Source organism: Chiloscyllium plagiosum, chromosome 22 (assembly GCF_004010195.1).
Source record: "Chiloscyllium plagiosum isolate BGI_BamShark_2017 chromosome 22, ASM401019v2, whole genome shotgun sequence".
Classification (NCBI taxonomy): domain Eukaryota; kingdom Metazoa; phylum Chordata; class Chondrichthyes; order Orectolobiformes; family Hemiscylliidae; genus Chiloscyllium; species Chiloscyllium plagiosum.
In genome coordinates this window covers 51,517,012-51,529,843 of record NC_057731.1, presented here as the reverse complement: position 1 = coordinate 51,529,843, position 12,832 = coordinate 51,517,012, and the positions used below count along the sequence as shown (strand labels likewise).

Sequence of the window (12,832 nt, the reverse complement as noted above, 5' to 3'; positions counted from 1 at the left end):
GTTACTGAGCCATATTTCCTACATTTCATTGTGCCTGAAGAAAGAAGGTGTTTCTTGCACCAGGATTACAGTTTTGTTGATTATTTGTTCACTGAATATGGTCCTCATTCACAAGGATTGGCATTTATTGTCTATCTCTTGTTGCCCTGAGTGCTCTATTGCTCATTCAGTCCCTCCAAGAGTTTGGGATTAGTGTTACGTGTCAGTCAGACAGACTAAGAATTGCAGATTCCCATCCCTGATGAATATTTTGAACTGGTTGGATTTTTTTAATGGATAGCAGTTTCATATCAATTCATTGACATCAGAGGACCTCGATTATCCGAATTTTGGATTATCCAAACACGACTGCAATGTCCCAATGCTTGGCTAAACTGGGGTATCCAGCATTCGATTATCTGAACAAAATACTGCCTGCCTCTGTCATTCAGATAATTGAGGTTCCTCTGTATCTGATAAAATAAGCACCTGATAACACCATATAAGGTTCAAATAGCAAGTTTCAAGACAAAGCTAGTGGGTTGCAGCTGAAAGATCAGCCTACAACATTATTCACTTACTTTTTGATGTTTCCGTTAAACTATCTGCTTAGTAGAAAAAGCAGAGTGTGGATTGAATTAGTTCAAAAATTTGCCTTAATGTTGCCAGGGTTGGAGGGTTTGAGCTATAGGGAGAGGCTGAATAGGCCGGGGCTGTTTTCCCTGGAGCATCAGAGGCTGAGTGGTAACCTTATGGAGGTTTATAAAGTCATGAGGGGTATGGATAGGATAAACAGACAAGATCTTTTCCCTGGGGTGTGGGAATCCAGAACTAGAGGGCTTAGATTTCGAATGACAGGGGAAAGATTTAAAAGGAACGTAAAGGGCAACTTTTTCATGCAGCGTGTGGAACATGTATGGAATGATCTGCCAGAGGAAGTGGTGGAGGCTGGTACAACTGCAACATTTAAAAGGCATCTGGATGGGTATATGAATAGGGAACGGTTAGAGGGATATGGACCAAGTGCTGGAAAATGGGACTGGATTGATTTCGGATATCAGGTCAGCATGGCCAAGTTGGACCGAAGGGTCTGTTTCCGTGCTGTACATCTTTGAACCAGTGTTACAACCTGTTAGGTTCCTGCATTAAGTTTACGTGAGGTCCTGAGGCCAACAATTATCTCAATGCCATCTCAAAATTCCTCTGTCCAATGAGCCCCATTTGACCTGTGGATTTGTTTTTCCTTCCGTTTGGCTTGTGAAGTGGTCTGAGTGGTTTTTCCTGGGTGGGGGAATGTTATAACTTTATACTGAGTGTCACATACTAGCGTTGACTTGGCTTTAATCTAAGCACAGTATTGGGGCACTACAGTTGGTGTAGAACTATTTGTACAAAATAGAAAAGTCTTGGCCCAGATAGTGAATCAGGATCCACATTTGACTTCAATGCAAAGTCCAGTCCTTAGTCAGCATCAATACCAGAAATTATCAGAAGCAAGTCTTCAGATCCGTTCTGCATGTTGATCTTTGCCTTGTCATACCTGATATTGTGCTCTGTCCTACGCTGGAAGAAATATTTTTGAATAGAGATCACTGCTAAAGTGGTGAGACTGGGGTCTTCTGGCTCAAAGCAGGGCACTACCACTTCAACACAAGACCCTTAATTTTAGTTGAACTATTTACAGGTTGCTGTTACAGATATTTTCTAATTAGCCTGTTTTGACACACCTCTGCAATAGATGGGGTCTTGGGGCTTAAAGCCAGGTCTCCTGACTCCAAATTATTAAAATCAGGAACCTCTAAGATTTCAAGGCTAGGGAACATATGTTTATGGTGAGAGGAGAAAGATAAAAAAAAAAGACATCAGGGGCAATTCTTATACATGGAGTGGTTCGTGTGTGGAATGAACTGCCAGAAGAAATGGTGGATGTGGGTATATTTAAAAACATTTAGATAAACAAATGAAAAAGAAATGTTTGGAGGGAGATGAGCCAACCACAGGCAGGTGGCACTAGTTTAGTTTAGGATTATGGTCAGCATGGACGGGTTGGAGTGAAGGGTCTGTTTCCGTGTTGTGTAACTATAGAGGAACACTGCTACCATAGCACAACAGCCTTCCCAAGTAGAGTCGCTACTTTATTGTTAAACATCAATTTGTTCAGATATGTTGTGATGCCTTGAGCTGATGATTCAGAGATGCCTTCAACATATTGTCTAGCTATCACCATTGTTAACAGCTAACCTGAGAATGCAACTTTAATAAAAAGGGTTTTGTGATTTACACATGAAAGAAGTGAAACTATCACTGTATTATAACAGATGAAAGGCTTAACGGACAATCAATTCTTCAATGTATAATTTCACTTGCATCACACTGTAAATTTTTGCTATAAATTCTGTGTTACGATTGAGCCCTCCACAATCACCTGATGAAGGAGCGTTGCTCCGAAAACTAGTGTGCTTCCAATTAAACCTGTTGGACTATAACCTGGTGTTATGTGATTTTTAACTTTGAGCTGATGATGTTGTGAGCATGTTTTCCTAACCCACTCCAGCACCACAATAATCCTTAAAGTCCAAAGTTAAAAATCACACAACACCAGGTTATAGTCCAACAGGTTTAATTGGAAGCACTAGCTTTCGGAGCGACGCTCCTTCATCAGGTGATTGTGGAGGGCTCAATCGTAACACAGAATTTATAGCAAAAATTTACAGTGTGAAATTAAACATTGAAAAATACAGTGATAGTTTCACTTCTTTCATGTGTAAATCACAAAACCTTTTTTTTAAAAAGTTGCATTCTCGGGTTAGCTGTTAACAATGGTGATAGCTAGACAATATGTTGAAGTCCTTAAAGTCCAGGTAGTGTTGCTTTTTTTTTCTTTAAGAGACAAGTATTTTCTTTGTGGAGAAGGGTCATTGATGTCTTCGGATCTCACAGCTCATATACACACTCAGTGCCACAACTGTTTCCTATTTATGTTTGGATATTTTTAATCAACCTGTTCAGAGTTGTTATGGAGCAGGTGAGACTTGAACCTTGACTTCCTGACTCTGAGGTGGGGACATTACCACTCTGCCATAAACACTCCCCTCCCTCCAACTCCGGTGGTGTTGCTTTTGTTTTTTAGAATTTGACCTGTTTTTCTAATCAAACTGTTCAAAGATACTATTCTACACTTCTGGAGCAGGTTGGACTTGAATCCAGGTCCAGGGGTAGGAATGTTACCAGTGTTCCACAAGAGGGCTTCTACACTGACCAACATTTTAAAAAAAAAATCTGTGTTTTCTAATTAACCTGTTCAGAGGTGACATTGCACATCTTTGGAGCAAGTGGGTCTCTCCGCTCAGGGATGGGACGATACCAGTGCACCCCCAACCTCTCCCAAACTTGACAGTATTGTTCTGCTTAACTACTAATAGAAAACCACCTGCAGTAAGATGTAGAATCATCAGACATTTAGGAAGAAGATAAACTACTTCTTGCTTTGTAACGGGCAGCCTGTATGTCAGTCAGGGTGATACAGTAGCGCATTTATTACAATGCAAATTAGGAAAATAAATACATTTTGAAGGATGAGGGGGAAGTCTGTTGTGTCCAAAAGGCCATTTCCCTCGTGATTAATACAAATTGTAAATCGCTTTTGTTTACCCGTGAACTGTGCCATTATTAATCCATCTCCTGAATTGCCACATTCTCTACAGCTCCTTTGGGTGGTTCACAGATTTGTACATGATTTGTAGTGGCTCCCCTCTTAAGTCGTTTTCTGTGCAAGGATCTTTATACATAAAATCTAAAAATAGAAGACCATCATGACATTTAAAAATAGATTCAAACTATGTTTCTCCTTTAATATTTCCAGTAGCTGTCTTGTGCTGTGTAACTCAAAGCTGTCCTTTAATGAAAGCATTTCAATTTTACTGATTGTGGGAAATGTTTTATCGTGTTCATGCTTGTGAAATGGTTCTTTGGATGGATCTCCTTGCTCTCTCGACCATCTGAGTTGGGCAATATCCAGTCAGAGAACCTCAGAATCCCTTTGTAGTGTGGAAGCAGGCCGTTTGGCCTATAGAATTTGTATCGACCTTCCAAAGAGTATCCCATCCAGATCCATCCCCATAACCCTGCAACTCTCATAGCTTCATATCCCTGGACAATAGGGAAAATTTAACATGGCCAGTGCACCTAACTTGCACATCTTTGGACTATGGGAGGAAACTGGAGACTAGAAGGAAAGCAGTGTAGACATGGAGAGAAGGTATACAAGCTCCATTCCATTCTGATGGTGGATTTGAACCTGGGTCCTTGGTGCTGTGAGGCAGCAGGGCTAATGTTTTTATGACTGTTTCCTGTCATAAAAACGCTGCTATCCCTGTTTGTCCAATGTAGTGTTAGTTACAGTTCTTGAAAGATATTTTGTAAATGTCGTCCATTTTGCAAAAAGGCAGAAAACTAGCCACCAGGATATGTGAACATCAACTAGCCAAAACAAGGCATGACCCACTCTCACTAGTATCCTCATGTACAGATGAGGAAGGACACCACTTTGGGACAACACATCCATCTTAGGACAAGCCAAACAGACACGCACGAGAATTCCTAGAGGCATGGCATTCCAACTTGAACTCTGTCAACAAACGCATCGACTTGAACTCCAACTACCACCCTCTGAGGAAATGAACAGGAAATGACATCACCAACCCAAGGAAACCTAACCACACAAATAGAAAGCAGGACATAACACCAGCACTTCACCGGTGGTTCACTGAAGATGTTGTCTAGTGTGGTGATGAAACATCTGAAAACGAATCTTCCAACTCAGCGAGCAAGCCTACAGCCATAACCTTAACCCAAGCTGCAAATCTTCTCAAAACTCACTAGTTGGAGTTTTAATGGTGAGGTCAATAGGTTGTGATTAGGCAAAGTTTAAGTCCTGGAAATAGAATTGTGGTATACATTAGCTATGATCGAATTGAATGAGGGGACTGAATGGCCTTCTGTTTGCACTTTCTAATAAACCTGCTCAGAAATGAGGAGGAACTTGATCTCTGACCTCCTGGTTCTGGGGTATGGATGCTACCACTGCACCACACGAGCCCCACTCCTCTTGTTTATATGCTCCTTGAACCTTGTTGATTACTTTTATTTGCGCACAGCAGCTTGGAACTGAGGAATTGATTGCCCTGACCTTGTGGGCTGTTTGATCTGCGACATGGTTATGCTATGACACAGAACGTGTCACATGTTCAATCCAATCCACTGCATCTCCTGTAGGCAAAGGGTCATTAGCAGCCTGCTGTTATCGATTAGTCTTTGTGGTCAGAGACCTACTTTAAGAGCATGTAGACCTGACAGACACTGAAATTACATAAGGTATGGAAATAGAGCAGAGTAATGATTGCAGTACTGGGGGTGGGGGTGGTGGTGGGATGTTGTTGGAATCACTCATTTCTGCTTTATTTAATCCCAATACAGAACTTGGTGCAATGTGGTCAGATCTGCAGATGATACCACTAGGAGGCACTAGAATGAAGTGCGGGAATGAATAAATGATTTTTGAATGATTTATTGTTACGTGTATTTTACAATGAGAGAAACAGTAAAATATAGCAAAGTTTTCCATTGCCACAGTGATCTGCAGCCGTTTTGAATAGTTTAAGGAGAGTCCATCAGTCCTGAGCCAGCTCATCATCAAGGACACCTGCATTGCTGTCCCTCTGCCACCACCCCATCAATGTCAACATCGGAGTGGCCAATCCTCAGATGCCATCTTACACCATTGAGCCATCTCTCCTCTGCCAATGCTTCGCTACCACCTGCACCAGGCCCACCAACATCAGAGTGACATTGTTCACCCGTGGGCCAATTCTCCCCTGCCATTGCCTGCACTGAACCCAGCAATGTCACGGTCCCATCTCTTGCTGCTTGTCCATGTCGCTCTGATGCCCTTCTGCTGACACCAGTGCCAGACCCAACGATGAAGTTTCCGATCCTCGGGTGCCATCTTTCAACCAAAGTTGTCTCTGTCAACGTAGCAGCTGCCAATGCCAGGTCCTGTGCTCACACTGAAAAAATAAGATGGAGCTCATGGCCAGGAGGTGCACACTGGGCCAGTGCCATCTCAACCTGAAGACGGGAGGGAATGCAAACATAGAACATAACAGCACAGTACAGGCCCTTCGGCCCTCTGTTGCATCGACCTGAGAAACCAATCTAAAGCCCATCTAGCCCACACTATTCGGTTATATCCATATTTGCTGGTGCTATTTGGGTGGGTTTAATCTAGCAAAGCAGGGGGATGGGAACCGGAGGTGTAGTTGCAGTGCACAGGAGGATAAGAATAGGAAGGACAGGGACAGGATTTCAGGGTCACAGGAATATGCTGCAGACAGCAAGCTGGTTTGAAGTGTGTCTACTTCAACGCCAGAAGTATCCGAAATAAGGTAGATGATCTTGCAGCATGGATAGGTACCTGGGACTTCGATGTTGTGGCCATTTCGGAGACATGGATAGAGCAGGGAGAGGAATGGATGTTGCAGGTTCCAGGGTTTAGATCTTTCATTAAGAACAGGCAAGGCAGTAAAAGAGGGGGAGGCATGGCCTTGATAGTCAAGGATAGTATAACGTTGGCTGAGAGAATTTTTGATGAGGACTCGTCTACTGAGGTAGTGTGGGCTGAGGTTAGAAACAGGAGAGGAGAGGTCACGCTGCTTGGAGTTTTTTATAGGCCTCCGCAGAGTTCCAGGGAGGTGGAAGAGAAGATTGGCAAAATTATTCTGGGTAGGAGTGAAAGGAATAGGGTGGTCATTATGGAGAATTATAACTTCCCCAACATTGGGGATTCCATCTTATTTTTTCAGTGTGAGCACAGGACCTGGCATTGGCAGCTGCTACGTTGACAGAGACAACATTGGTTGAAAGATGGCACCTGAGGATCGGAAACTTCATCGTTGGGTCTGGCACTGGTGTCAGCAGAAGGAAATGCTATAACTCTAGTACATCGGATGGATCAGTTTTTGTCCAATGTGTGCAGGAGGATTTCCTGACACAGGATGTCGAGGGCCGACAAGAGGGGAGGCTACACTGGGTCTGGTACTTGGTAATGAACCAGGCCAGGTGTTTGATTTAGTGGTAGGTGAGTACTTTGGAGAGAGTGACCATAATTTAGTTTAGCGATGGAAAGGGATAGGTACGGGCCACAGGGTAGGAGTTATAGATGGGGGAAGGGCAATTACAATGCAATTAGGCAGGAATTAGGATGCATAGAATAGGGTAGCAAAATGCACGGAATGCAGACAATGGAAATATGGAGCTGGTTTAAGGAACAGATATTGCGTGTCCTTGATAGGTATGTCCCTGTCAGGCAGGGAGGAAGTGATAAGGTAAGGGAACCGTGGTTTACAACAGAAATTGCATCTTTTGTTATGAAGAAGAAGGAGGCTTATGTGTTGATGAGGCAAGATGGTTCAGTTGAGGCGATGGAACGTTACAGATCAGCTAGGAAGGATTTAAAGAGAGAGTTAAGAAGAGCAAGGAGAGGACACGAGCAGTCTTTAGCAAATAGAATAAAGGAGAACCCTAAAGCTTTCTATAGGTATGTGAGGAATAAAAGGATGATTAGGGTAGGAATAGGGCCAATCAAAGACAGAAGTGGGAAGTTGAGTGTGGACCCTGAGGAGATTGGAGAGGTGCTAAATGAATATTTCTCATCGGTTTTCACTCAGGAAAAGGAAAATATTGTAGAGGAGAAGAATGAGGTACAAGATATTAGACTAGAAAGGATAGAGGTTAGTTATGAACAGGTGTTATCATTCTAGAAAGAGTGAAAGTAGACAAGTCCCCTGGGCTGGATGGGATTTATCCGAGGATTCTCTGGGAAGCTAGGGAGGATATAGCAGAGCTTTTGGCTTTGATATTTGAGTCGTCATTGTCTACAGGTTTAGTACCAGAGGACTGGAGGATTGCAAATGTTGTGCCCTTATTCAAGAAGGGCAGTAGAGATGACCCAGGTAATTATAGACCAGTGAGCCTTACTTCTATTGTCGGAAAGGTTTTGGAAAGGATTATAAGAGATAAGATTTATAATTATCTAGCAAACAACAATTTGGTTTCAGATAGTCAACATGGTTTCATCAAGGTCAGGTCTTGTCTCACAAATCTCATTGAGTTTTTTGAGAAGGTGACCAAGCATGTGGATGAGGGTAGGGCAGTTGACATGGTGTACATGGGACTTCAGTAAAGCCTTTGATAAGGTTCCACATGGTAGGCTTTTGGAGAAAATGCAGAGGCATGGAATTGAGGGTGATTTAGCAGTTTGGATTAGAAACTGACTTTCTGAAAGAAGGCAGCGAGTGGTGGTTGATGGAAAATATTCAGCCTGGAGTCCAGTTACTAGTGGTGTGGCACAAGGACCTGTTTTGGGACCACTGCTGTTTGTCATTTTTATAAATGACTTAGACGCAGGCATACGTGGATGGGTTCGTAAATTTGCAGTCAACACTAAAGTCGGTGGAGTAGTGAACAGTGTGGAAGAGTGTTACAGGTTGCAGGGGGACTTGGATAAACTGCAGAATTGGGCTGAGAGGTGGTAAATGGAGTTCAATGCAGATAAATGTGAGGTGATGTACTTAGGGAAGAATAATAGGAAAGCAGAATACTGGGTCAATGGAAAGAACCTTGGTAGTGTGGATGTGCAGGGGGATCTTGGAGGCGACGTACATAGATCCCTGAAAATTGCCACCCAAGTGGATAGTGCTGTTAAGAAGGCATACAGTATGTTAGGTTTCATTGGTAGAGGGATTGAGTTCCGGAGCCGCGATATCATGCTGCAACTATACAAAACGCTGGTGTAGCCACACTTGGAATATTGTGTACAGTCTAGTCCCCATATTTCAGGAAGGATGTGGAAGCATTGGAAAAGTTGCAGAGGCGATTTACCAAGATGTTGCCTGGTCTGGAGGGAAGGTCTTATGAGGAAAGGCTGAGAGACTTGAACTTGTACTCATTGGCAAAAAGAAGGCTAAGAGGGGATTTGATAGAGACATACAAGATGATCAGAGGATTAACTAGGGTAGACAGTGAAAATCTTTTTTCCTAGGATGATGACATCAGCGCGTACGAGAGGTCATAACTACAAATTAAGGGGTGATAGAATTGAGACAGATGTCAGAGGCAAGTTCTTTATGCAGAGAGTGGTAAGGGCATGGAATGCCCTACCTGCTAATATAGTCAACTCAGCCACATAAGGGAGATTTAAACAATCCTTAGATAAGCACATGGATGATGATGAGACAATGTAGGGGGACGAGCTGAGAATAGTTCACAGGTTGGCGCAACATCGAGGGCCGAAGGGCCTGCTCTGCACTGTATTGTTCTATGTATCAAATGACCATTTAAATGCCCTTAATGTTAATGAGTCCACTACTGTAAAGGAAAAGAGAAGAATAAAAGACAAGCAAAGAGAAGGAAACATAGTCAGAGTGGACAAACCCCGGCTCTAAAGCATTACCCTGCTGCCGTCTAGAATGAGACAGATATGTGTGCAGGAAAATGGCGGATGACATTTAACACACAGCAAGGTGTGGTTCTGTATGGGGGGGGGGAAGCAAAGGAAAGCAACCTAGGTGTAGGAATCATACAGCCTTACACATACCATTCAACCCATTATACTTGTGCTAGCTATTTGGAAGAGCTGCCAATTCCAGGTTCAAAAGAGTGACAGTGATGTAATAATGTAACTGAAGTTTCCCAAGTCTACAGCCGCAGGATTCAGAGATCATAGACCGCAGGGTGATCTGGTCTTTGGGTGAGTATCACTTGTGTAATGACTCAAAACAGCAACCAAGTCACTTGAGAGAGGTAAGAAATAATTGTGGTGAATAAAGGGTTAGTCACAAATGAGTCGATTAAAGAATTATTGGGAACTTTATTTTTATTGTGGGGCAGAATGTAGAATGCAATACCATTCAGTGTACTTGAAATAAACAGTGTATTTGAGGTTTAAGGGGATGTTAGACAAATACATAAGGAAGAAGGATGACTGGCTAGGGTTAGAAAAGATCTGGTAAGGGAGGAAAAGACTTGTATGGATCCTAAACTCCAGGACAGACTTGGTGGGCTGAATTGAAAAAGGTAGCACTGACAAAACACAGCAGCATCCGTGGAGCAGGAAAGTCAACGTTTCAGGCATAAGCCTATCATCCGGAATGGGAAAGGGAATGAGAGAGAAACAGGAGGGTCGGGGGTGGGGCTGGGGGGAAGGTAGGTGGGAATGCGATAGGTGAATGTAGGTAGGTCGTAAATGTGGTAGGGAGGGTGGAGTGGATTGGTGAGAAGCAAGATGGACAGGCCAAGAGAGTGGTACTGAGTTGGCAGATTGGATCTGGGATGAGGGGAGAGGAGATTTGGAAACTATTGAAGTTGACGTTGATGTCGTGTGTTTGAAGGGTCCCAAAGTAGAAGATGAAGCGTTCTTCCTCCAGTTGGCAGGTGGCTTAGATTTGGTGGTGGAGGAGGACCAGAACTCGCATGTCTTTGAGGGAGCATGTGTGGGAGAGGGCTGAATGGCCTATTTCTGTGCATTTCAACATAATATTGGTGAATATCTGGAAACGTAAAAGTTACCCTCTGGCAAAATACTAACCAAAACAGGTAGGTTTTATTGGCAAGCCCTTAGACGTTGATGTCCTCAGCTATTTAGATTACATTGTTGAGTGTCCTTGTGCCCAAAAAGGGGGAAATGGAAAGCAGTGATCAGAGGAAGTGAGAGTGAGCTGTTTTTCCTATTTAAAGTACAAAAGAGAGAATTTGGACTTTCTGTCTCATCCTGTGCTGAGGTGGTTTTGCTGAGTCAGAGCGTTTGTTTGCTTGCGTGTGCTGTGTGAGACAACTTGTCCAAACAGAGCAATGTGTTTCCTGCAGTATGAGCTGGAACTGTAGCTGCTCTGCGTGCCAGTAAACACATTTCTTGGGCCTATTTCAGAGGAAGCTGAAGCATCTGAGGGTTCCAAAAGGCTATAATGTGGGCTTGGTGGAGCGGAGGAAGGGAAACTTAATTAGTCGTGCCCAGTAGTGTTTAAATGTCATAGAGCGAAACATTCTTGCCAGTTTGCTGACCTTGCACAGGACTTTTTTTTTTTAATGCAAACTGCATGCACATAACAAAGAGTAGAAAATAACTAGTATATAGAATTGTGATTTGTCCCACCTCGCTTATAACATAAGCAGGGCCCTGGAGAAAAGGAGATGGCTTTTGTTCACAGCTTGTTCACAGAATCTTCTTCCAGTTAAACAGCAGCTCTCCAAATTCTGGTTGCTGTCCAGATTCTAAAGCGGATGCAACTGAGCTGAGTGAGTGGGATCCACGTGTAAACTGATCATCCCTATTTTCCTCACCAGTATCTATTTTGGCTCCTAATTAAGGACCGAATTTTGTTTCTTTCAGTACAAGGGATTTGTTTGTGAGTCTGCTTTTTCCCTCACCCCTCTCTTTGAGTGAAGTTGCTGTTCCTGGACAACATGAGTCTGCAGCTCCCTGGTGATGCCCCTACTTGGTCATTATGGCGGCTTAAAGTTTAGGGAGTTGGACCCTCTGATCCTCTAACATAGAAGCAGAACAAATAGGAATGGGAGTAGGCCATTCTGCCCTTTGAGCCTACACTATAATCCAATATGATCAAGGCTGATCATGCGATCTTTGCATCCCACGCCTACTTTCTCTCCATACCCTTGGTCCTTTAGCCGCAAGAGCTATGTCCAGCTCCCTCTTGAATGTATCTAACAAACTGGCCCCAGCAGTTTCCTGTGGGAGAGAATTCCACAGGTTCACAACTCTGAGGGAAGAAATTCTTCCTCCTCTCAGTCCTGAATGGTTTGTCCCTTATTCTTATACTGTATTTCATGTTTTCACCAGAGGTAAGTATCCAGCGCAGGGACGCTAATGCTGTAAAAAGACCCAAGTGTTTTGCGAGAGTGTTGTCAAGGTAACACTGAACTGTCCAAGGGAATATTAGGACAGGAGACCTTCAGCTTGTTCTGACAGATGGGGTTTGAAGAATATCTTTAAAGGCCGAGAAGTTTGAGAGGGAATTCCAGCGATTGAGGCATTCTCAATATCCTCGGCCCCTTTACTGGCAGCCCTGTCTTCAGAGCGGGGATCTCCGGGTTGTCAGGGTGGGTGAACGCACAGAGATAAAGAGGGACAAAGCCGTGGGGGCATTTGAACTCAATAAGTGAGTTTTTAATTCTAAGATCAATAGAGGTTCACAACATAAAGGTGATGGGTGTTTGGGAATTGTTGCACCTTAAGATAAAAATGGCAGAGTTTTGGACAAATTGAAATCTACAGAATTTTTATTTTGCTCCTTTTCACTTCCCCCTAGCCCATGGGGATTGCAGTTTTAAAATTGCCAATAGTCAATCATACTACCAGTAGACAAAGGCAGAATGACGGTCATCCTGGACAAAACAGACTACATCCAAAAAGCGCAACAACTACTTGCAGATACCAACACCTACCAAAAGAAGGAGTTTGACCCCATCCCACAGCTCACCAATAGGATAAACAACACGCTGAGGCAACCTACAAAAAAAACGGACAGATAACCAGGTCTGACCTACAGAGAATGAAACCTGAAAGCAACAACACCCCCAGATTCTATGGACTACCTAAAGTGCACAAACCAGACACCCCACTCAGACCCATAGTATCACTACAAGGGACACCATCACACAAACTGGCTAAAGAACTACAGCAGAAACTGAAACACCTGATCAGCAGATCCAGACACTCTATACAATCAACACAGGAATTCTTGGACATCATCAGAAATACACACATAGACAAGGAAGAAAC

The 12,832-nt window shown here is 43.3% G+C and overlaps 1 protein-coding gene across 7 annotated transcripts in view; it reads left to right on the top strand.

Annotated features, from left to right (window-relative positions):
* Positions 1–12,832, top strand: part of wbp1la (WW domain binding protein 1-like a) — a 120,197-nt gene that overhangs the window by 94,405 nt on the left and 12,960 nt on the right. The window lies entirely within an intron of this gene.